The sequence below is a fragment of the Xyrauchen texanus genome, chromosome 42 (genome assembly GCF_025860055.1).
Source record: "Xyrauchen texanus isolate HMW12.3.18 chromosome 42, RBS_HiC_50CHRs, whole genome shotgun sequence".
Lineage (NCBI taxonomy): Eukaryota > Metazoa > Chordata > Actinopteri > Cypriniformes > Catostomidae > Xyrauchen > Xyrauchen texanus.
The window spans coordinates 26,669,214-26,695,444 of record NC_068317.1 but is presented as its reverse complement, the minus strand read 5'-3'; the positions used below and the strand labels follow the sequence as shown (position 1 = coordinate 26,695,444).

Below are 26,231 nucleotides of genomic sequence, written 5' to 3'. Positions count from 1 at the left end.
TGATTCATGTGTCCTTTATAAAGACAAATCTGCCCGATTGAAGCACCCCCTGATCATCACCGATCCTCCACCTGGTCATCTAATGGTTAGATGGAGACCTGGAGAGGCCTTCAAGCCACAGTGTCTCGCACCCACTGTGAAATTTGGTGGAGTATCGGTGATGATCTGCTGGAGTTTCAGTGAGGCTGGAATCGGGCAGAACATTTATATGAACCTGTTTCTTTGCATTATCCGAGGTATGAAAACACTGCATCTTTTTTGTTATTTTGACCAGTTGTCATTTTCTGCAAATAAATGCTCCAAATGACAATATTTGTATTTGGAATTTGGGAGATATATTGTCAGTAACAGTATACCTATAAATAGTAAATCCAGAGAAACTGATAATTTTGTAGTGGTCTCTTATTTTTTCCAGAGCTGAATATGCTCTCTGCAGGCTATAAACCATTATTTTCATTTGATTTCCTAAATTTGATTTTGCTGCTTTATCGAAATTTATATCAATAATTTGGCAACTTTACTGGCATTGGTTTCATGTTAACTCTATTAAGTATGACTTTTTTTTTATTAATCTATAATTATACTTATTACAAATTTAAGACTGTGAATTTTAAAGATGAACGAAGACGAACATCCTAAAGGAGTTTATTTTTGATAGCAACCAGCTGACTTAAAATTACATTATTAAAGTGTTAACATTATGTAATAAAGCACCGAACAGTTGAAATCCATCTGCAGTTTGCATCAAAGTTCTGTTTGTGTTTATTTTTGTAAATAATAACAGCTGACTCCTCATTATGCATTATAATTACAAGACTACTTGCCGAATAAATAAATAAACAAAAAAATAAATGGACATGAAACATTGATATGATCTGAAATTATTTAAATAGCCTATGTGCAGAGATCCAAAAAGCAGGAATGATGACTCGCAATACCCAGATGAGCAGTCTGATACTTGGATGTGCGGTTGTTACTAAGAGATTCCAGACCACTAGATGGTGCCATTGATCAATCATAATAGAGTTTTCCATAGGGCTATGTAATAAGCATAATTAGTTTGTGAACGTAACAGTATTACATTTCTTTCCTAGTACAGTATCCACCTTTTTTCTACATCCCATGATGCTTTGAGTGAAATGTGGGTGTTTCTTCCATTATCAAGTAAACACAGTTGTTGTTATGGCACGCGTCCATTCATCCTTTCGTTGCGGTGTTGGGATTTTGAAGAGAGTGTGTCTGATTTCATGAGGACGTATACATCAATCACTACATTAGTGTGTAACTGAACAATTATAAACTGCAAAAAAGTAATACAAGACAAAGAAAGTGCAAACAAAACCGGCATGCTGTTTTTCCCAGATGCAGTTGAGATTTAATCTAAGCACAAACGCAACATTTCGAGCAGAATTATATGTTGTTTTTAGTGGAGAAGCCTACCTGTGTTAGTTCAGTTTCAGATATGTGTGCTTGTCATCTTGTCATCCTACATGTTGAAATCAGGCTGAGACACTGAGGAGGAGCCCTTAAGATCTCATCTTTTGGCATGCAATCTCTTATTCAAGTTGTCCGATCGGAGGTTATTTCCTTTTAAATCCACATGTAAATGTAAACATTTGTTCGGCAGGTGATTGACTGGTAAGAGGTATTTTAACAATCACTCTATGTGTTTTTTGTGATCCAATCATGAAACATTTTGCACCCCATTTACAACTATGATTAGAGCTGACCATTCGCTATCGGATCATCCAAAACGCACCATTTAACCAGTTGTAAACAGGGTCTAAAATAAGTGCAGCCGGAGCTAGGGAATGCTATAGAATGACATCCGGCAGAAGACGCACCCACATTCGTTTCCCCTCAAAGTCCCCCAGGAAAACGTTTGATAGGCAATGTTTTTTTATTACGAATACAATCTTTGTTAAATGCATTCATTTTTCATTAGCAAACATTTAGGGACTGCAGCTTATTTCTGTTTTCTCTTCCAACAATGCATTTGACACCACAGCAGAGAGTGCATGTCTCCAAATCCAACCCTTCTAAACTGTATACAAAATTCTGTTTGCGGAACCATCAGCCAAAAATCCCTTTTACCCTTTTGAAGTATTAAAAGTTAAATGGAATCAAATGCACGGTTACCATGGCAACTTATACATCAGGAAAATTTAGGATCTGTCGAAGTGGACGGGTGAGGTTAAACATACATGCCCACTGCACGGATTCATCTGTCAACTTAATTGCTTTGACACTTGTGTTTTTAACCAATTTAAAGCTGGCCTTTGCTCCAACTCTATACAAACTATAGTTTGTATTTATTAAAAATGACAAGCTATCTGACACCATACAAATCACTGTGTATATAGCTTGCTGTGTTAATAACATCTTGACCAATGCAGTATTGGTTTGCAGTGATACATAGCTATTTTACAGAGATATGCACAGTCAGTGGCTATTTAAAAAAAATAAAAATCTAATTTTATCCCCTTTTATCCCCAATTTGGCATGCCCAATTCCCACTACTTACTAGGTCCTCGTGGTGGCGTGGTTACTCACCTCAATCCGGGTGGCGGAGGACAAGTCTCAGTTGAGACAGTCAATCTGCGCATCTTATTACGTGGCTCACTGTGCATGACACCGCAGAGACTCACAGCATGTGGAGGCTCATGCTATTCTCCGCGCACAACGCTCAATTTACCACATGTCCCATTGAGAGCGAGAACCACCAATTGCGACCACAAGGAGGTTACACCATGTGGCTCTACCCTCCCTAGCAACTGGGCCAATTTGGTTGCTTAGGAGACCTGACTGGAGTCACTCAGCACACCCTGGATTCAAACTTGCGACTCAAGGGGTGGTAGTCAGCGTCAATACTCGCTAGGCTACCCAAGCCCCCAGTCAGTGCCTATTTTAAATTATATACTTAAATAAAAGAATAGTTCACCTGAAAATTAAATTTATGTCATCATTTATGCAACTTTAGGTCTTTTACAAATCTATATGACTTTCAGGTAGTTTCAAATCTGTCTTTCTTTCACGAAACACAACTAAATATATTAGGCAGAATGTTAGCGTCAGTCACCATTTAGTTTCATTGTATGGAAACAAATATGCAATAAAAGTGAAAAGTGATGGAGACTAACATTCTGTTTTCATTTTTGTTTTTGCCTTTTCATTGCCCACCAAACAAACAATGTAAAAAATTGAAAAAATTAAATGTCTGATTGCTTAGAAAAGTTACAGTATATCTCTCCTCAACAAGCTGCTCAATTTGAGGATACATTCATGTCTGTAGCACAAACGGTAGAATAATAATAGGTAGGTGTATGAGCAAGAGTTTTTCCACATTTAGCAATCCATAAAAATAAAAGAGAATTTGAAAAGGCCCTGATGTCACTTTGAAGGTGAATCTACAGCCTTAAACCCAGCGCTCGAGGGCATTGAATATAAAACCGCTCTTCACAACGGTGCATTGACAAAGGTCACACAAAGTCCTCCCAAGGTCTGGGCCATTTGGAATCCAATATATCTATTGGATGGGTGTGGAGATGCTTTAAGGGCAATGTTTACCCCCAGCCAAGTTCATCACTCTCTCCGGAGAGACAGAGGGGTTAACGATGCCCGGCGCACAGCTCGGTGGACAATCAGAGCAAATCAGAGTGCAGACAGATGACTGCCGTTACATCCGTGTGTGAGTCATAAGCTTGTATTTAGGGAGCGGGTGGCCATCCCTCAGTGCCCTGACAGTGTGGATGCAGCTTCTCAGTTGGATCAGACACCGGAGAGACGGAACGAGCGCTTTGAATAATATGGAGCGCTGTGGGAAGCGAGGCAGGGGGCATGACTGAGCATTCATTAGCCACTTCAAGATCACTGCAAATGGACACCGTACCCCTAACCTTCACTGTGACCTTTGAGATCACCTCCACAGCTGGGGACGAGATGCATTCGCGCTGTCCCCCTCGCCACCTGGGGGCTGAGTTTCTTAGTGGATCTTCAAGTCAACAGCGGAAGCATAAAAAGGACGTTTAAGATCTTTCTGGCTTATTAAACCGATGCTTGCTTACAGTGTCTCTCCTGAGCAGTCGTTCATTATTTCCTTCAGGATTTTGCATCAGGGGGCATGCACCGATAACTCCAACCCCAAAATTGGGCCTAACAACTTGCTAAACACTAATTGTTATTATTACATAATAATAATAATAATAATAATACAATTATTATTAAATATATAATAACTGTATTAGTATTATTAATAGTAATAATAATAATACATAATAATAATGATGTAAAAGTCATTCATAAATATAAATGATTAAATATAGATGTATTATAAATATAATACATTATTATTTTTCATTAATAATAATTATGATTTATAACATTTAATAATTATTATTAATATATTGTTTTATTATTATTCATTGTCAATATATTATTTCAATGTATTGATATATACAGTCCTTCTCTCTGGTCACATAGCTCACTCAGCTAAAATATAGTGGTACAGGAAACACTGACTGTTGGTTCATCAGAGAACTGCACTCCAAAGTAATGCCTTCTTGTCAAGAGAAAGAAATAGGTGAACAAGTGGATTTTGGAGCCAACTGCAAGCTTACTGAACCAGAAAAACATCCGCAAAGTGTCCAAACTAAACTGCATGCTGCCAGAGACTTGGCTCCTATTTTTTTCCATCAAAAGAAAATTGATCACACCAGGTGTGCCACAGCAGAGGAACGGTTAAGCTACCTTCTATTGTTTCCTTTAGTTTGGAGAGCATAACAAGAGGTTCTGCCAGTTTCCCATTCCTCTCAACCGATTAATGATGTGATTGCCTACATTTATTCACAGGCACTTGTTTTGGGGCAAAAGGTTTATGGATATTCATTGTGAAGGTCTGTGGAGTGATTTGTGCAGCATGAAATTGGTGAAATGTAGCTAACCTTGTTAACTTCCACAATTTAAGTCATGTCGCAGACTCATTTCAGTGTGATTATACACCAAACGCCCCGGAACAGATGTAATTGAGGGAAGGAACCTGTTCAATCTTCACCAATCTGAGCCGAATGCACACCTCTGCCACCCTGGAAGCTTACTACAGGGTCAATTAGAAGCTCTCTTAAGATTTGCATTTCTAATTATATTCTCTTTTATTCTGTTTTTGCCTTGTTAATTAGCAGGTAAAAATGGCATTTTCTTCAGTGGCCGGCGGTGGGCAGCAAACGGTGAACAGCATGACATCAGATAAATCCCTGAGACAAAAACACATTTTAATTTTAATTTCACCTGCAAATCCTCTAAGAAAAACTCACATTAATTCTCACAAGCAAGAAACAGCAGTGCGGTTACTATACTAACACATGTATTTAAATTTGGCAGAGTGAAACTAAAATATTTAGACTGATTCTGACAGAGATTCAGTTAAAAAAGAAACCCATTCATTTGATTAACACTGTTAACGTTTACGAAATCTAAAGAAAACTAAAATATTTCTTCAGTAAAAGATTCTTGCCTCAGTCGAAAAAAAATAATAACATGAAATTACATTTGCAAATAATTTCATTTCCATAATGTGATGTATTTTTGAGTAAAACTAAATGTGGGTGCGTCTTCTGCCGGATGTCATTCTATAGCATTCCCTAGCTACGGCTGCACTTATTTTAGACCCTGTTTACAACTGGTTTAGTGAGGGAAACAATATATAACGTACAGGTGGGTTGTATGACTAAAATCTTACATTACTGTATGAGTCATTTTATATCATGGAATTTTATGATTTAATATCAATGTCAGATTTCACAATATAATTATTTCTGTCAGAAATTCCATAAAAAAAGCTGTACTAGGGCGAGACTTGATTTTATCCATCTGGCTTTGACTGGATCATTTTGTAGTGATTTGTCTGGATTTATATTATTGGATAAGTTAATAATATTATCCCTCAAAAACATGGTCATGGTTACATCAGCAGAAAAGTAAAGTAGCACGCTTCCTGACATAAACTTTGCTATTGATCCAGACAATTATCACCACAACCTGGCCACAATTCATAATCCTGGCAACTAACGGCCAGTTTTCCATTACAGGAATTTATTTAATTGCTATTTTGATGCTGTTTGTGCATCCCTGATGATATATTTATCTACGAGCCGCTTTAATATTGCTAGGAATCACGTTCATATTCATGTAGTTGACTGTAATCCTCCCCTATCTCTTCTAATGAAGTTAAGCAGATTAGGAGAGATTTTTACACAGACAACAGAGTATAGTTCCTGTCATCTCAACACATTGCTCAATAAATATATTCTTGCACTGTGGATCAGTGAGATGAAAGTGGATGAAAAATTAATTGAATATGGTTTATTTCTTTTTAATACATAGGATTTAATATAGTGACTTGTGAAGAGAAGCTACTTTTTATTCAAAGAAGTTGTTGGCTGTCAAAACCAGAACAATGATTAACAACTTGCTAAGCAATTTTAGTGCCGATGAGGTCACAGCTGTGGTTTAGTGATTACCAGGGCTGGATTGGTAATCTGGCATACCGGGCATTTTCCCGGTGGGCAGACGCACTTTGGGCCCAATCAGTGGTGGACTGGCCATCGGGAGAACCGGGCTGGCTGGTGGGCCGGCCGTGAAATGGGCCGCCGCGTTATGGAGAACAGGCCACAAAACAGCACCGCGATATACCGAAGGGGGCAGCAGTGTGCAGAAAAGGACAGCGATTAGCTCAGCAATTTTGGGCCAGTTTCTATGTAAAATCCCGGGACGATTTCTCATCCCAGTTACCTCTATTGAATGACCAAAAATCTTTTTAAAGTCAACATGGAATGAAATTTGACCCTGTTTCATTACCTGTGCAACAAGCAATTTCTAGCCAATTAAATATTTTAAAACTAAACCTATTTAATTCACTATGAAAATTTCCATGAATTTTCTAAAAAGGATTTCAAGGCTTGTGCAAGTCTTAATTCCCTGGTAATTTGTTTTGCACAATTGACAGTTCATGTTAATCCAAAGGGGAAAAAATATATTTTTTTTGTAGCCTATTAACCAAATGTACAAATTTACTTTGACTAAATGCTAAAATGATTTACCTTTTTGATTGACATCACCAATGCCTCCAACCACCTGGCTCCATTTTAGCATGTCCCAGGCACTTTTCACAATCCAATCCATACCTGCTGGATGAAATCAGGTCCCATCCTAAATTCTTTCTCATTAAATACCCTCTTTCACTCAAAAGTGACATTCAGAAGTAAAATAGGTTGAGAATGCCATTTCATGTTACTACAAATGACTGAACTTTTCATGACAAGCTAAACATGGAAAAGAAACAGACAAGTACGACCACCAAGACAAAATGTGCAAGCAGTTCAGATATTGCACTCCAGAGATTTAAATTATACATTGACACGTTAGCCAAGCAAAGTTTACTCCTGGTCGCCATATAGCTGATCTCGAGCCCTTAGGGCTCTCCACGCACAAATTAATACCTTTGAGAGGTTGACTAAACGGCGGCAATAAACTAATTTGTTCCCCTAAATAATGAAGAATGACTCCCCATAATCCCCCCTCGACCACTACCAACGGTACTTTGGTCCTCGCCACATCTATGGCTGTTGCCATGGTGACCTGGTCTTACCTCACCGCTTCCCGAAGTGCTCCACGCTCCTTCAGAGTCATGTGTTTGATGTCATCGAAATTGTTCTCCAGCTTCACGCAGCTCTGCGCGAGAGAGAGAGAGAGAGAGAGAGAGAGAGAGAACGAGCAAGATAGAGGCAGAGAAATTAGATGACAAAGAAGAAGCTGATATTTGTTTGGATGTTTGGATGTTTGTGCATGTGCGATACATCTCATTGATTGGGGTTGTTACACAGCCTTTGAACATAATCCACTCCAACATCATCAGCGAGAGTGTTCCCCAAAGCTCTCAACCACGGGCTACATGAACCTATTATTCTTTATCTTTTTTTGATGGGGCACCAATGACAGTCCTGGCTCACTGGGTGCTCATGACTGCACATTTTCTCAATAAGTTTTGAGGCATTGATATATTAACATTAGCTGAGATTTTAATTAGAAGCCTAATTTGTGTGCTTTCAAATTCACTGTCAGTTGGCCTTCCATTTAAAGTAGTCTGGCGTAATAGCTTTGGGAGACCACAAGGGGGTAATATAACATTTACTGTTCTTAATACTGAAGCTGTCAATGTGGAGCAGATGGCCTTCAAAGTTGTGAATCTAGTCAAAAACTGAATGACTAGAAATGGCGATGTTTATAATGAAATGTGTCTGTATGTATGCTTTAATAGGTTTCATTCAAGCTGTCAAACCACAAAAAGGCATATATGTAACTAAAAATTAATTGTCTGTTGGTGGTGGTGTGCATACCTTCTTAGAAAATAATTATTTCTAATTTTAGAAGACGCCATTTTGTCGACCAAACACGTCCAGTGAGTGACCCCCTCTAATAGATATAAAGAGACAAAAACTATTGTGCAACAAGTAGCCCTATTTATATCAGATTTTTTTTTATATATATATAGATAGATAATAACAGAAACATTTTCTGATTATTGATGCGTGAAACAGGCATTGATCCCAAGCCTATAAGTGCATTGTAGTAGTGTAAGAACATAGTAGAGTTGGACATAAATGTTGGATGTGTTAAGTTTAGTGGGTTTTAACGTATATGCTGAAGGTGTGATTTGATTGGACGGACCATATTTAGACAGGTGAATGACTGATTTCTGTCACAGCAATTTAGACAAACACTTTTTTACCAACAATATCCCTGCATTTTAATCATCAAAGATACAAATTACTTTTTAGAAGCATTCAAAATCCATTACAAAAATCTATAGGGGCACAAGTTACACTTATGCTCTTAATGCTTATACAGATTGTACCACACTTTCAGGGGTTGTGCTGTGTGATTCATCATCAGCAGTGACATGGCCAATTCCTTGGCTCGTACAAAATGTTGACGTGTTCTGGGGGTTGGACCGCAGTTGTCATGGCAATCGGCCTCTCCAGCCCCTGACCCCTAAAGGTATGTGCAGAGTTTGAATGAAGCCTCTGGTATGGACAAGTGGGTAATTACAGGAAAACATTGCTCTCATTAACTCCAGATATACACAATATCTTAAACATAAGCAATAGATTGGAACACATGTGATATAGTGTAATATAGACACCAATGAAGAATGGACTTGCTCTTGTCAATAAGGTGATTTAATTCCATCAATATGTATGTTACATACAGTATGTTGGTCAAATGGCTCTAACCAATGCAGTGGTGTTTTGGTCTATATTACCCCTGATTTAATCTAACAGTAGTATTGGTAACTGACTTCAAGCTCAAGCTTTGTGCTAGTTGGCTTCTTGGTGGTAAAATCTACAGTAACATATAATGTGATTTCAACAGTAAACTTGACTGTGAATTATTTTGTTTTATTCAATGCAGATGATAGTTTGTCTCCACTCAGAATCTGACAGCTCATATCAATCACAAACTCCCAGAGTGAGAAGGAAACAACAAGCATATGGCTGTAAAAAAAAAAAAAAGAGAGAGAAATAGAGAGAAAATGAGAAAAAAATAAGTTGTTTTGCAAGTTGTTTGACCAACTACAGGATATCCAGAAGGATATTATAATTATTAGTTGAACTAACGGAGCATCTTAAAAATGTGATGCCATGGTAAAAGACTGTAAAGGAAAACTGCAAGACACCATTGCACTGTATATAGATCAATAAACAAAACAAACATAAATATCTAATATACAGTATATGCAAAGACAACGAGACCAATCACAATTAAGTATGCACCAAATGCAAGTAAGACCAATCACAATTCGGTTTGCAAATATTACGATGACTGACGGTTACATTTTGAATAATGAATCAGTGTAAATCAATGGGACTTGCCCAAAATGTATTCTTACATTTTACAAAAAGCAACAACAGAGAACATACCTAAAGCCAAAGTTGAATTATCTACCAAACAAAATTTTAATGGAGTATGTACTGTACGTTAAGTTGTTTGGACTTACTTAATTTAAGAAGTTGTCAGGGTTCTGCCCTTAGATTTGTCTTCCTGACTTTTGTGGCAGAGCCCTGACACTCATGTCTTGTTAGTCTCGGTCTTGTGTTAAGTGAATGCACTTGGTTTCGTGTTTTCTCATTTCCTTGAGAAATCGTGTCTGTCTTGTCTTTAGTGATAACCCTGCTCTCTCGTTTGCCTTGTTGCCTTGTTACCAGTTTGATTATTAGTTTATGGTCCCCACCTGTATTCCCTTGGTACCCTCCCGATTTCTCTCACTTTATATTTCCCTTGTGTGCTCTGTCTTGTGTCAGATTCTTCTCTCTGTCTGATAGGTGTTTTTCCCAGTAATTCGGTTTGTTAGCACTGGTTTCTAATTCAGTTTTCTGTTATTGTATTCAGGTCAGGTGCTCTTGGGTCTGTTCCTCCACCCAGCTCCTACAGGCAGGAGACCGTCTCCTGAAGCACAACTCAAGACTTCAGATTTCCTGACTGTCAAGACTGGTTCAGGTTTTTGCTCAGGATATCCTGAATGCGGATCAAGAATTGTACCTAGATGAGACTCTCATTAAACATCACTTTTCCACTCTCCGGTTCAGCCAAGATTAAGCCTCACCGGAAAGGAAAAAGGTCCACCTCCAGATGCCGAGAGGCATTCACAGAGTCCATGGTTGACTGCCAGGAAGCAGTCGAGACGCTTATAGCTCTCCCACCCATCCTTGAGTAAAGAGGAGCCTGAAGAGATGATCCTCTGTCACCACTGCTGTTCAGTCTTGTCCAGTTCCTGTCCTCCGGTCAGTGTTTCCAGCTACAGAGCCCTCTTCCTCACTGTCTGAGCTTACGGCCACTGAGGCTGTTCCCCTGCCACTGCCAGCATCCTCGGCCACGGAGGCCGTTCCCCTGCCAGCGAGCTCAGCTACGAAGGTCATTCCCCTACTGCTGCCCGCATTACCGTCTGTTGAGGTTGGTATGCCAGTTGAGCTTACCATCTCTTACCAGGCTATCACCTTCCTCTGTGTCTGGGCAGTGGTAATTACTGATCTCTCCCCTGCGGCAGCTGCTGATCCTGATAACACTCATATGGTTGCCGCTGACACCGAACCTTTCCCTGTGACTGTTCCTGACCTCTCCCCAGTAGCCGTTACCCTGCCTGCCCTACCCAGTGTGTCTGTTGTCCAGTGATTCCCGTTGACCCTGGATTCCCGTCCCTGTATGTAAAGTCCATTGCGGCTGCTTCCCTGCTGCCACCTTACTCTGACCCTCTCTTCAAGCCTCTTCCCTGGCCACCAGATCCCACCCCATTCCTGGAGCCTCCTCCCAACCACCAGAACCTACTCCCTTGTTGGAGGCGTCTTCCCTAGCCACCGGACTATGACCATTTCCAAAAACCTCCCCCTTGGTCTGTCCCGTCATCTCTGCCCTGGATGGTCCCAAGTAGCAACTGTGGCAAACTTAGTGTTTGGTGGGGCACATGGAGGGAAAGAAGAGTTCGGAATCTAATACTAGACTGTGCTTGCTAATTCTGACTAACATTCGATTTACACGATTACAGACTAAGTGCATTTTTCTTTTAATAAAATTTCCCCCCTCATCCCTTCATGCTGTTCTCATTCAACTAAGTGGCATTAGTAAATGTTTTATTTTATGTTGCTCAAACAATAAAAAACACAATGGATATTGGAAATGTATAATTATTGCACTGTCTGAGCTTGTGGGTGACAAGAAAATATTGCATCTGGTAGCAGAGATATTTGGGAAATAATATGCGTGGGCACCACACACGAGTGTTCTCTCTTCGCAAGCCACCAAGGTCTGTGCACACACACATAAGTGATTTACACTGCCAAAAATCAAACTTTAGTTCTTTTAACAATGATGAAGAGCAAAAAATAGCAAATACCCAAATGTGACAATAAATTTCAATTGGCGGAGTTAATTAGTGTCTGAAAGTCAGCAGTTTGTGTAATATCACCATAATGAATTATAAAGACCCCATAAAAATCGCCTGATGAGTGCAGTTTTCTTTCCTGTGTTGACATAGTTTCTATTGAAAAAGGATGGATACTGGAGGGCTCCTCATTTTCTCTAAAAAAAACTTTTGCACTCCTGTTTTTGCAGTGCAAAACAACAAAACTCACATTTTGCATGTACTGTATATGACAAAACATTACAAATTCATATTAAGCATATGTTGGGGAATTCCACGAAAATGTCATTTTCATGACATATTTTTATTTTTAATTAAAAGGAACAAAAACCCCTTTTATATTTGGTATTATATTGGTAATGAATAATGCCGTCCAGACCGCAAGAGGGTTCCCCTTGCTCCCTTGTAATCATGCAAGGCCATACTGCAATTTCAATCTTAATTCAATCAATCATGCAGCATTAATGGATATCCTACCGATGTCTCTGAAGTCAAAGTCTGCTGGTCATGTTATCTATAGGTAAGTGCCTTTTTCAAAACAGTCACATATATTTATACAGTTTTTTTCCACATTAACATGAGAACAAGAAAATATACAAAATGAAATGTGATATGTTCTTAGGACTGCCAACCCTTCTCCATGTTTTGGCTGAGTTTTTACGAAGTGGTCACTACCGTATTTTTGGGAATATAAGTTGAATTTTTTTTATCATCTGAAAGGTCCTGTGCCTTATATACATAATGTATTCATAACTGATGCCAGCTGGTCAAACACACATGCACAAAAACAGATGAAAACATCAAGAACAAGGTACTTTGTGAAACCAGTTTAAATATTTTGTCCATCATAAATGTATAATTGTAACAAACTCTAGATGGCTGTCAAACACAACTCCTCACATGCCCACAAAATGAAGTTATATCACACTTGTAGTAAAAACATTCAGTCAGTGAACCAGATAACTAATACATTGCAAAGAGGGTCGCATATATCAGAAAAATGGGTGATTGGACAATGAGAGCCATAATTGGTATCGTGGGTGTGACAGAACTTTCTAAACCGTTTCTTTGTGGTATTGTTGTTGGCAGATTATCTTCCCTGAGTTCCACTGATAATATCAGTGAAGTATTTGTTCACCAAACAGTCATAATTTTGTAATATATGATCATTTTCAACCCTGTGTCTGGCCCTCTGTCTAAACACTTGGTTTTGGCTTCAGCTCCTCCTTTAAACGTCAACTCAAACGCCTGCTGATCTGATTGGCTAACATCATGCAGACCCTCAAATACAGCCATATTTGAAATTCAATCGGAAGAGAATGAACATTCCCACAATATTATAAAACTGCATTTCAGGGTTTACACATAACACAGATCTAACACATTGCATCCTAATATATTAAACCATTCGTCACAAAGTATGAGGGAATGACAGTAAACACAGAAGCACTGTCATAGTTAAATAAAGCGGAGCCAGATCTGGCATTCCGCTTAAGCAAAACTTGCGTGAGAGAGCTTCTAAAAATCAAACACACCGGCTTTATATCTTTAATGAATCCTTTATTAAAGTTTACATAATAAGGTTCACAAACAAACTCTGAAACTGGCATTTCTCTGTGCGGTCAGCACCGCTTCTAGGAGTCACGTAAAGTGAACCAATCTAAGGTGGAGAGCTTGAAACTGAACCCGGCTGATGCACACTCTGGCGTGGGAACACTTGTCCCTCAAATGCGTTAACAGCAGCTTGCTTATAACGTGATTGCTTGCCATGTATTGGATAACAATCTTATCGTAATGAAAATAGGCAACTCAATTAAGAAGAGAAAACTTGTATTTGTGCGTTAAATATGGATTGAAGTGATCAAAATGTAGAGAGTGTAGTCTTAGCTCAATATACACTGCAACAAAATGTATTTTTGATTGGTCTTTTTTTGGCTAGTTTTCCAAAATTTACATTTACATTTATGCATTTGGCAGATGCTTTTATCCAAAGTGACTTACAGTGCACTTATTACAGGGACAATCCCCCCGGAGCAACCTGGAGTTAAGTGCCTTACTCAAGGACACAATGGTGGTGGCTGTGGGGATCGAACCAGTGACCTTCTGATTACAAGGTATGCGCTTAGCCCACTACGCCACCACTACCCCAGAATTTCACCACCCAGAAATTTGGGAGAATGTTGAATAAAATATTGAAAAATTCTTAAAAGAAGATACATTTACCTAAAAAGCAGCATATAAGATATTTAGTCTTGCTTTCAGAGAACATATCTTGTATACGAATATATGAACAAGTGAAAAAATACACAATGTTTTCAATATACAATCTCTGAAAGCAACTAAATATAGTATATGTTGCTTTTCAAGTAAATGTATCTTGTTTTAAGGATTTACAGATCATTTAAATGGACAACAAGACAAAACTCTTGATTATAATAAGATTTTTTTGCAGTGAATTTTTTTACTGAATTAAATTTAATAAAAATTCCATGTTTTTTTCTTGTAATTCAGTTAAGGTAATTTAGAGGTATTTTAAAAATATTTAAAATATTTTAATTGTATGTGATATTTAATTGTATGTGTATGTAATATGATTTTGTTAGTACGCACATTAAATACAACCTTGTAAGTCGAGGCACAAGCTGAATAGTCAGTTAAGAGGCAATGATTAATCATAATCACCCGAATAGTCGAAAAATTGTTCTAATAATCATTAGATTAGGCGATTATCAAAATAATTGTTAGTTGCAGTCCTATTCAGGTGCAACTTTATTTCCAGAAGATATGGTAATTAATAATAATAATGTGTCACTCAGAAGAATGAAGTATGAGGGGTAGAGGATGATCTCATTCCAAAAAGCATTTTAAAAAAGGACAAAAATCTGTACACAGCATAACGACCTTAAAGCTAACAGACATAACCTAAAAGCCATGAATGTTACACCTCAGATTGTCAAATCGAGTAGATTAACGTTCCTCAAGAGATTTATAAACATTCATTTTGTGTGATTAATAACACTCATTAAGTATAGTGAAATGACACGCTTCTTGTCAAGTCTGTGATATGCTTTTTAAGGGATCCCTATCAAATCATTCTATGCAAGAAAAGCTGCGATAATAAATCACATCAGAAAGAGAGAAAAGACCCTATAGAAAATGAGAAGAGGACCAACTGTATATGAGTGACTGTCGAAAATCATATTAATCAAAAAGCATGACAGAAAGAGATCTGTTTTCAGCTAAAATGATTCAGATTATTCTAATATGCCCAGTAACAAACACAGCCAGCAAAGCAGGCATTAAAAAAAAAGAAAAAAATCACACTGTGTTTTCCTTTATATATTAAGAAGCATGGAATGCAAAAAAAGGGACTTAGTAAGGGTTTCTATTAACATCAAACCCCAACGTTGTAATCTCCTCCCCTTCGCCTGAATGGATTAGGCAGCAAATGTGGTGCTATAATCCCTGTAGTAGCAGCTAAATCCTGTGAGAAAGGAGAAAACGGTGGCATTATAAGTATGGGTGGGTGTTGGGTGTGGGGGTGTATGTGTGTTCCAGAATATAAAATTCACTGAACACTTTTTCGCAACCCGAAACTTGCATTCTAGTTGGCCTGATATATGCTCAGGCAGTGGCAATCAATATTTGTGTTGATCTGTGTTGTATAATTGTACCATATAATTAGAGGCGAGTGCTTGCACACAGTTTAATTCACTACTTAAGACAAAAGCCTGTGTTAAAGTAACCCATTGACTAGGCCAAAGCATATCAACTCTTGTTGGTCAGCATCCAATGAAGTGAAGCAAAAAGTGAAGATGGATAGTTGACATGAAATACTTTTAAGAGGTTGACATGTCCTGCGGTGAGATATGCTACACTCCATCTGAAACTATTAATTTCTGCACTCAATAATTTTTTTCCTCATTAAAAAAGTTTGACTCCTCATGAAATGAAATGTATTTGGAAATGTATGTATAAAATCATGAGGACTCACATGAGATGAAAACTCCAGTCATTTCACCTTATAAAAGCTGTTCAATTCTACATGGGGAGGGTCCCCTCATGGGGCCACCATGTTTATATCACATGACCAGCTGAATACTGCTCACTTAATCTCAGTAACCGACCTGTTTTGGACACTTTTGGGTTCGAATCCCAGAGAACACAGAAACTGATCAAATGCATAACTTGAAAGCATCTGCCAAGGGCTTAAATGTAAATGTAAAAATAAATATACTCATACTTTCATATATATTTTAAACTAAAATCTCCATGATGATGATGATGATGACGATGATGATGAAACAAAAGCTTATAGATGTTGTGTCTCCTACCCATTTATATAAATCTCTATATCTTATTAAAAACAAAGTCAGTGTTTTAACATGACATCTACCATTCCAGATGTCAAGACAACAGATGTGATCTCTGCAATTAAGTGTTTTGGATTATTTAGTTAATTGCCAATTCCGGACGCACGGACGGATAGATGCTGATGGTCGGATGGATGTGGAATGACGGACGGACGGATGTTGTTGTTGAAGATGGATGGATGGATGTTATTGGATGGATGGATGTTATTGGATGGATGTTATTGGATGGATGGATGGATGTTATTGGATGGATGGATGATATTAATAGATGGATAGATGTTATTGGATGGATGGATGGATGGATGTTGATGGATGGATGGATGGATATTAATAGATAGATGTTATTAGATGGATGGATGTTATTGGATGGATGGATGTTGATGGATGGATGGATGGATATTAATAGATAGATGTTATTAGATGGATGGATGTTATTGGATGGATGGATGTTGATGGATGGATGGATGGATATTAATAGATAGATGTTATTAGATGGATGGATGGATGGATGTTATTAGATAGATAGACAGACAGACAGAAGGGATGATAGATCGTTGGAATTAAGGATGGATGGATGGATGGATGGATGGATGGTCAGATGATAGATAGATAGATACATGCGTAGATGAATAGCCAGGCAGATATATACATAGATGAATGGATGGATAGACAGATTGGTAGAAGGGATATGACAGACAGACAGACAGACAGATGGATAACTATAAGAAATTTGTATAAATTAAATACAGAGGAAAAACAAATCGAGACCTTTGCCTCCATAGAAGACAAGAATTTATAAATCAAACCAAGAATGTCTCATTGAATGATCCTATTTAGTAGAAACATAATTACTAACTTTAAATGCCTCAAAGAACCCTTACATGTCTTAGAAAAAACGTTTAGTGCCCGAATTGCGATAATTTGTCCATAATTTATTCATCTAACGAGTGCAGGGTCGAGACTAGATTCAAGAAAGAAGATGATTTTGCTATAAAAGAAAATCTATTTAAGATATTCAGTTTACACTCCTTATTTGGACCTCAGCAGTGACCCGGCGCGCTGCAGAAATTATTAAAGCAAATTTGAATTATTTAACGAATTCCAGAAAGGATTCAAATTAAGTTTTTTTTTTTTTTCTCTCCCTCGTTTCCCTTTCATCATGTCTCATTAATGCAATTAGCTCTGACGCCTAATAAACTATAAGCAGTCTAAACTATAAAGCCCCAGCCAATGACAGAGAACAGAGAAAACTTCAAGGAAGAAGGTCACAAGGCAGACATAGATACACAAACAGAGCCTTAGACAGTCTGTGGCCTCAGTAGATGTTCTATGAGCTGCTTCTAAATAAATTACTGTAGAATTGTTTGGGTAGAGGGAATGAAACATATACAACAGCCACTTAAAACCAGTAAACTTCCAGGAAATTGTCAGACACAAAACCACGCCGTTTCAATCTTTTAAAAGCATTGCTGCCCTCCATGCATCATCAAAACGCAGTTACAATTCTTTAATGTCACTTTTTATGCCAGATGTTGTTACCTTGACAATGACTGAACCATCAATGTAACAACTTTGCTAGTGTTAGCATTAAAGGTGCTATAGTTGAGTCCAGCTGCCTGCTAATATCAGTCACACGTCATCTTTTCAAAACCCAAAGGCATGTCAGCAAACTGAAAGAGCGTTTCTGATTGGCTAGTTTTCTAACTGGCTAAAAAAAAGCAGCTCTCCTGAAACGATTTCGCTTTTTGATTCAAACATGGCGTAAAGATGGCTTCTATTAAGATAGCTACACTTTTTTTTTGTGTTGTAATTTCTTCTTCTCCACCTTTGACTTTCCTAAAACAAAAGGGAAAATAAAACTCAGCTCTTGCTTTTAGCAGATATAACTGCCCTTCACAAGACATGAGGATCATAATGCAGACTCATTCAATTGCATTAGACCATCCAGACAGATTATAAAAAGAAAACCATCAGTAAACAGCAGCGTTATCTGCAAAAACAAGGGCACTTCAAGTGTGTCTCCACAAAACTCGCAAATGTTTTTGTTTGGGAGATTATCTCCATCCTCAACCTGTGCTATTGAAGCAGAAAGACAAATATTGGTGAGGCTCTGGTCAGCTAATAGCTTCAACTTATACTGGGTTCTGTACGAGATATCGCCTGCAGGGAACTGTAGCGAAATCACCTCATCGACAATGTGCTCCAGTGCCCAAGGGGAAGGGAGGAAATACGTGGGCACCTGAGCCCTGACAGAGAGAGATAACAGCTGACTACATGCCACCGTATTTTCACAGGAACTCATTTGGAAACTATAGACATCCAGCACTCACGGATTTCCTGTAAAACAAAGTATACAGCCCCTCTAGCATTCGAACAATCACATAGGACAATTATGATGCTGCTTCAGGCACAAAACAAAAGTTATTTTAAGGATCACTAAAATATTCATTGCTTTTTCTTTACATAGGGGATAAATCTGTGGTGGGCGATCCATAAGGAAAACCGTTATCATGACACTATCATGAATTTTCAAGAAGAACCTATGGCATTTATAGGTGAATTGACAAGAAGAAATGCAGCTTATGAAGAAATACTTAACAAAAAAAAAATACATTTTACAGGCAAAAAGCACACAAAAGTCTATCTAACAGTTCTCATGGTAACACATGTGGGATTTGTGCCTTTAATTTGAACTGGAACACCATACTATTACCAAATTGTGGAAAGTGCTTTATGTCAAATGTTTTAAATGAATCCACAAATGCATGCACAATATTACTAAAAAAAATATTTGCACAAGCATAGCAAGGCAAAAGACACACACATATACTCTTGATACAGTACAAATCATATGCCATATGTTCAATCTATAGCACAGAGCCTTTATGAATTAAATCAGGCCTGCGACCCATCCCCATTGATTAGAGTGATGAATTAGGCAGCTGTGCTTAGCAACAGTGCTGTCAGCAGGGACTAGATAATCTCCCCTACAAAACACCTCCATCTTGTTGAGTCTCTGCATCAAACGAACAGGAGGCTCAGTTGCCTTTAAAGGACAGGCGAGGCATAGCGGCCACCTGCCAAAAAACACAAACCCTTCCTGAAGCACACTGGTCTGGGGAGATATTCCTGAGACTTTGATGGCATGTGCCTGGAATCGTAAGATAATTACATTTTAGTGAGTGTATCTGTGTGTGTGTGTGTGTGTGTGTGTGTGTGTGTGTGTGTGTGTGTGTGTGTGTGTGTGTGTGTGTGTGTGTGTGTGTGTGTGTGTGTGTGTCGAATGTAGCTCAGCAACACTTTCTTGTCTTATGATAAAATATCTGTACAGTCCAAGGAGGTTAAAAGACCATATGCATGTGTGAGCCTGTGTTTTAGCATGTACTTTAGGTGGTATGTTATTTTAAGTGCATCGTTTTATACAAAAGCAAAACACCATGGGCCTTATTGCATGAGTGCTATGCCTTAAGAGTAAAGCTATGGGATACATAATATCTGCAATGTAAGTGGGCATGATTATATAGTTTTGATAATTTGATATAAATCTAAGATTCCCATTATTGAGGCTATACAAAATAAACATTATTATTTATTATTATTATTAGCGGGCCAAGCACCAAAGGTGCTGGAACCCTATTGTATTTGTACAGAATTTCTTCTTCTTCTTCTTCTTCTTCTTCTTCTTCTTCTTCTTCTTCCCTAAAAGTATCTGTGCGTCAGAAACCGTAAATCGTGAGATCACAAATTTAGCAAGATGGTCCTAATTCCCTGTCACTACTCAGGCACATACACAACCCCACATCCGACCCTAGATGGCACTATAATAAACCCTTTTAAGTGTTCCCTAATATATCCACATCCGTAAGGGCTAGAATAAAAAAATTATAATTCTCTGATTAAAAATGTATATACAAATATGTAAATCTCAGTTTTTCTAAAAAAATAAACTTTTTTCAAACTTGTCCGTCTGTTATTTGCCAGATGCACTCTAATAGTCCAATGCACCACATATCTGATGACCTCATAGCCTGTGTTAGCCTCAGACCTTATGCACAGTATAGTGGTATATTTGATTTTTGTGCACTTACGGTCTCTTCAATTGCATGTGCTGTATAAAGCTCTTAGAGCACGTCTTATTTTCACAACTTGTGCTTTGTGGAGTCTACACAAAGATGCTTTTTTTCAATGTTTTGTCCGCAGAATAATCCAAAACACGTAAAAAAAAAAAAAAAGCAGTTCAACCCATTGAAGAGACCATAAGGCTATCCTCACAATCTTATTTCACCCCGTTAAAAATCATATGTGGTGCTACCGTGAATAAGACATGTTTGCTTGGCACCTAATGAATGCCGCTTGGGGATAGCTCTTTGATATCACCTGCTACCTAAAGGCTTTTGTGTGTGGTACAGCCATACATGTCCAGTCAATTTCTACACATATTTTCATGATCTTATGTGAAGGTATTTTTAATGGATGTCTCTGTTTAGGAGCAAGTGTGTGTGCAAATTCGACTTGAGTTTTAGCTGTTGTGGTCCAACTGCAGAGGTCTCAAAAAGGCCAAACAAAATGTTAAAACACAGCTACCACAGAAAGCTAACCAGAATGGTCCAGTACCAGGTAGCACAATCTTTTCTATTTGCAGAGCTCTGGTGAGGGGCAAGTGTAAAGATGAGGGTCGAGGAGGGGTACGCACCTTACAGCCTTTCTCTTGAGTTCATCCAGTGCTTTTTCTCCAGTTCACCGCGGTGTAGTCATGCATCTGCACTTGAAGGTTCAGGGCCAGGATACTCTAAATAGACAAATAGAGAGAAAGGAAGAGAGAGTCAACATATTTTAAAGAGATCGTTCACCCAAAAATGAAAATTCTGACATCATTTAATCACACTCCTGAAAGACAATTGGGGCTGTCAAGGTCCAAAATTACAAAAATAAAGCACTGTAAAATGATCACGAAAAAGTCCATAACGTATGACTTGTGAGCTTTGTCAAGTCTTCTGAAGTCAATAGCACAGACTGAAATTTGGGTCATTATTCACTGATAATCTTCCTCTCCAGTTTCCTGCAACCGATCAAGTCTATTAGTCAAACTTGAGAACCGAATCAGTCTGTTTCTTGAACAAAGCATTAATATGGTGTTGTTGTTTTTTAGATGAACCAATAGATGAAACAATACTTTGAAAATATCTGACAAAAAACAAAACACTTTCACGTTGCTGCTTCTCTCATGAACGTTCCAAGGAGAGCTAGGGAGGATGTCAAGACTATCAGTTAATAACGACTTAAATGATGGTCACACACAAAGCTTCAGAGGACTTGGAATATAGTGCATAAGTTGCAAGGACCACTTTTAAGATGCTTTTATGGTGTTTTAGCATCTTTTTACAGCTTTACAGCTTTAGTACCCATTTATTGTAATTGGCACCTGTGCTTTATTTAAAATGTCTCCTTTTGTGTCCCACGGAATAAACAATATCATAAGGGTTTGGATTAATGTGAGGGTGAGTAAATAATGGTTTAAAGGTAGTTTTATGTCTGTGTCTCTTTCTAAGCACTCCCACACACATTCTTGCACTGAATAGAAGTATCTCAACAAGGCCATTTCCAATGCTTTGGGGAAACAGTACATGAAACATTTCACAGCTGAACAATTACGCGAGTTCTGAGGACAAATCAAAACATGCCAAATGGCTGTCTTTAGAATCAAGAGAGACTTACCAGATGCTTGTCATTCCTAAACTGAAGTAACTCAACATCCTTTCACTCTAGAGAGATGCAGACAGCTGACCTTCAAACTCATTTGCTTCCAAAATATGTAATACTTCTGAAAACACATGTACAACCATTCAGACAAAGCCAGCTTCCCACACAACCATGTACTTAAGATAATGAAATTATTTTAGAAAATTAAGAGGGTTATTCGGTCCCCGCTAAGGCAAGCATCACTATTTCTATTGCTCAAAAGTTAGGATAGCAATTTCAACAAAAATCTTAAACTTAAATTTTTACATTTGATGCATAAATCGTCCCTCAATATTACACTGAGGACAGTTGTATTGTTCCTTTTCTTAAGTGATATGGCTTTTCTTTTTCGCCTGGCAGATGACAGAATCCCATCGACTTATATTGAAGGTGGGACCCATGTATATTTATTGGGACCACAATATCAAAGAGACTTGGGGGTGGGCTCTTTTGACTTGAGACAGTAAGCAACCACCTAGCAACTAGCCAGAACACCCTAACAACCAACTAGCAACCACCCATAACACCCTAAAACCACTAAGAACACCATGGTGACCACATAACAATGCCCACCATTCAAAACCCCTTAGCAACCACCTAGCAAGCACATAGCAACTAGCAAAAAACCTCTCTGAAAACTTTAGCAGCTGCAAACCAACATTCTAGTAACCAGCCTCAGCAACAGGCAAGCACCACATTTCTTTCAGAAAATCTGAAAAAATTGTCTTACTTTCTCGTCAACGCCAATTATCTCTTGTAAAATTTACACTCAACATGCCACATCCTGCAAACATACTATGACTGACTTAAAGAGACACATTTCTACCCTCCTGAAAAAACAACAAAGCCGCCTGATTAGCTGGTTTAAGCTGTTAAGTGCAAAAACAAAAATACAAAATTAAACTTGCCAACAGACCAGTGTTGGGAAAACTACTTTGAAACTCTAGCTCCCCAAGCTACAAGCTACTCATAACTTAAAATAAAGGTCAGGGCCACTATGCAGAGCTCTGAGATAGGGGGTTTGTGGGTGCATGGTGCGAACTGCGAAGGTGCGGTGAGAATGTGCGAGCATGGAGCGTGGCGAGACGGTGCGAGCATGAGCCATTCAACTGTGTTCCGTGACTGCTTCCGTGTCCTTGAATAACATATATCATGCGAGTAAGGGCAGTTTCTGGTGCCCCCCTGGGGAGTTGGTGCCCTACACAGACTGCATAATATGCGTATAAGGACTGTAGAAGTGGCGGTAATGGTAAAAGTAGTTTATAAATCCTCATAACTTAAAAAAGGTAGTTAGCTACACTACAAGAAAAAGAAGCTACTGTACATTTAATATATATATATATATATATATATATATATATATATATAAACTCGAAAAATTTGAATATCGTGCAAAAGTTCATTAATTTCAGTAATTCAACTTAAAAGGTGAAACAAATATATTATATAGACTCATTACAAGCAAAGTAAGATATTTCAAGCCTTTATTTGATATAATTTTTATGATTATGGCTTACAGCTTATGAAAACCCCAAATTCAGAATCTCAGACAATTAGAATATTGTGAAAAGGTTCAGTATTGTAGGCGCAAAGTGTCACACTCTAATCAGCTAAACACCTGCAAAGGGTTCCTGAGCCTTTAAATGGTCTCTCAGTCTGGTTCAGTTGAATTCACAATCATGGGGAAGACTGCTGACCTGACAGTTGTGCAGAAAACCATCATTGACACCCTCCACAAGGAGGGAAAGCCTCAAAAGGTAATTGCAAAAGAAGTTGGATGTTCTCAAAGTGCTGTATCAAAGCACATTAATAGAAAGTTAAGTGGAAGGGAAAAGTGTGGAAGTAAAAGGTGCACAAGCAGCAGGGATGACCGTAGCCTGGAGAGGATTGTCAGGAAAAGGCCATTCAAATGTGTGGGGAGCTTCACAAGGAGTGGACTGAGGCTTCAAATGTCGTATTCCTCTTGTCAAGCCGCTCCTGAACAACAAACAACGTCAGAAGCGTCTTACCTGGGCTAAAGAAAAAAAGAACTGGTCTGTTGCTCAGTGGTCCAAAGTCCTCTTTTCTGATGAGAGCAAATTTTGCATCTCATTTGGAAACCAAGGTCCCAGAGTCTGGAGGAAGAATGGAGAGGCACACAATCCAAGATGCTTGAAGTCCAGTGTGGAGTTTCCACAGTGTGTGTTGGTTTGGGGAGCCATGTCATCGGCTGGTGTTGGTCCACTGTGCTTTATTAAGTCCAGAGTCAACGCAGCCGTCTACCGGGACATTTTAGAGCACTTCATGCTTCCTTCAGCAGACAAGCTTTATGGAGATGCTGACTTCATTTTCCAGCAGGACTTGGCACCTGCCCACACTGCCAAAAGTACCAAAACCTGGTTCAATGACCATGGTATTACTGTGCTTGATTGGCCAGCAAACTCACCTGACCTGAACCCCATAGAGAATCTATGGGGCATTGCCAAGAGAAAGATGGGAGACATGAGACCAAACAATGCAGAAGAGCTGAAGGCCGCTATTGAAGCATCTTGGTCTTCCATAACACCTCAGCAGTGCCACAGGCTGATAGCATCCATGCCACGCCGCATTGAAGCAGTAATTAATGCAAAAGGGGCCCAAACCAAGTACTGAGTACATATGCATGATTATACTTTTCAGAGGGCCGACATTTCTGTATTTAAAATCCTTTTTTTTATTGATTTCATGTAATATTCTAATTTTCTGAGATTCTGAATTTGGGGTTTTCATAAGCTGTAAGCCATAATCATCAAAATTATATCAAATAAAGGCTTGAAATATCTTACTTTGCTTGTAATGAGTCTATATAATATATTAGTTTCACCTTTTAAGTTGAATTACTGAAATTAATGAAATTTTGCACGATATTCTAATTTTTCGAGTTTCACCTGTATATCATGGTATATGTCATGGTTACTACAAAATTACTATAGTGCCATTGTTTAATTTTGTACGGGTTAAACAAATGGGGTGACGACATTAAATTGAATATAAATACTTCATATTCACTTATAAAACACCATATTTTAATAAATATAAAATATAGTGATAAACAGCAGAAATTAACCAAATATTTTGTATAAAAGAAGGCAATGTCCCTTTAAGGTTCCAGTGAATCAGTGATTCATTTATGTGGCATGGTTCATTTACCTGAACCATCCAAAAGAACCAACTCAAATAAATGTATCAGAGTTCACAAAACTAAATATAAGGTAAACATTTATTTTAACCGGCTCATTCATATAAGCTGTCTGAAAGAACCGATTCACTTGAATGAGAGGACAGTTCAGGTGAGTGTATTCGTTACTCCCACCGCTTCATTGCTGCGTTCAAAATACAACTAAAAAAGCTACACTATTGTGAAAATAGTTGAGCTATGGTCATACTACTGAATGACTACATGTAGTTAGTTGCATCCCTACTTTTATTTCTTTAACCCCTAACACTGTAACAGACCAGCCAGTATCAGCAAACCAGCATGCCTGGTAAAAAAAAACCTTGGTGCCACATATATAGAAAGGTCCTTGGTACACAGAAGAGAAAATATATTGAGACAATAATGTAAATACATCATTTTTGTTACACTTTTTCCATTTTCTGTAGATCACAAGTGTGGTTCAGCCTCTCAGAGTGGCTGGGGTCTACCTGAGGCCACTTCTCTTTAATCAAACCCGAGTGTCTCTCTGTGCCCCCTCTCCAGTGCTGCCATCACGAGCCATGCCGTTATCGACCCCTCCCCTGTCGTCCTGGCAACAAACACAGCCATGCACCTCTCCATTGCAATCAGGGCTGACCCACTCAGCGCCAAAGACCAAGTGCTCCTGCAGGCTAGTGCTGAAACGAATCCGTAATCATGTCTCGTCTCGTTTTAACACATACATGCAAATGCCCATAAAAAAAACAGCCGAATACATTGTGATGGTTACAATGGAAATTCCAAAATGCATATTTCTGACTCTCATATCTAATTGGATGAGCGGAGTTCATTGTGAAATAGCCAAACACTCATCGAGCGAGTCTCTTAGACTATGATCTGTTTTTTGACAGACTGGTTAGACTCAACAACACTCAGATTCAAAGAAAACACTTGGAAGCCACTTTTGGAACTTGGAACTATTTTTTTGTTGGTCAGC

General features: G+C 38.4%; 1 pseudogene; it reads right to left on the bottom strand.

The window, feature by feature from the left end:
* LOC127635027 (dihydropyrimidine dehydrogenase [NADP(+)]-like) overlaps positions 1-26,231 on the bottom strand; it is a 304,510-nt pseudogene that overhangs the window by 228,261 nt on the left and 50,018 nt on the right.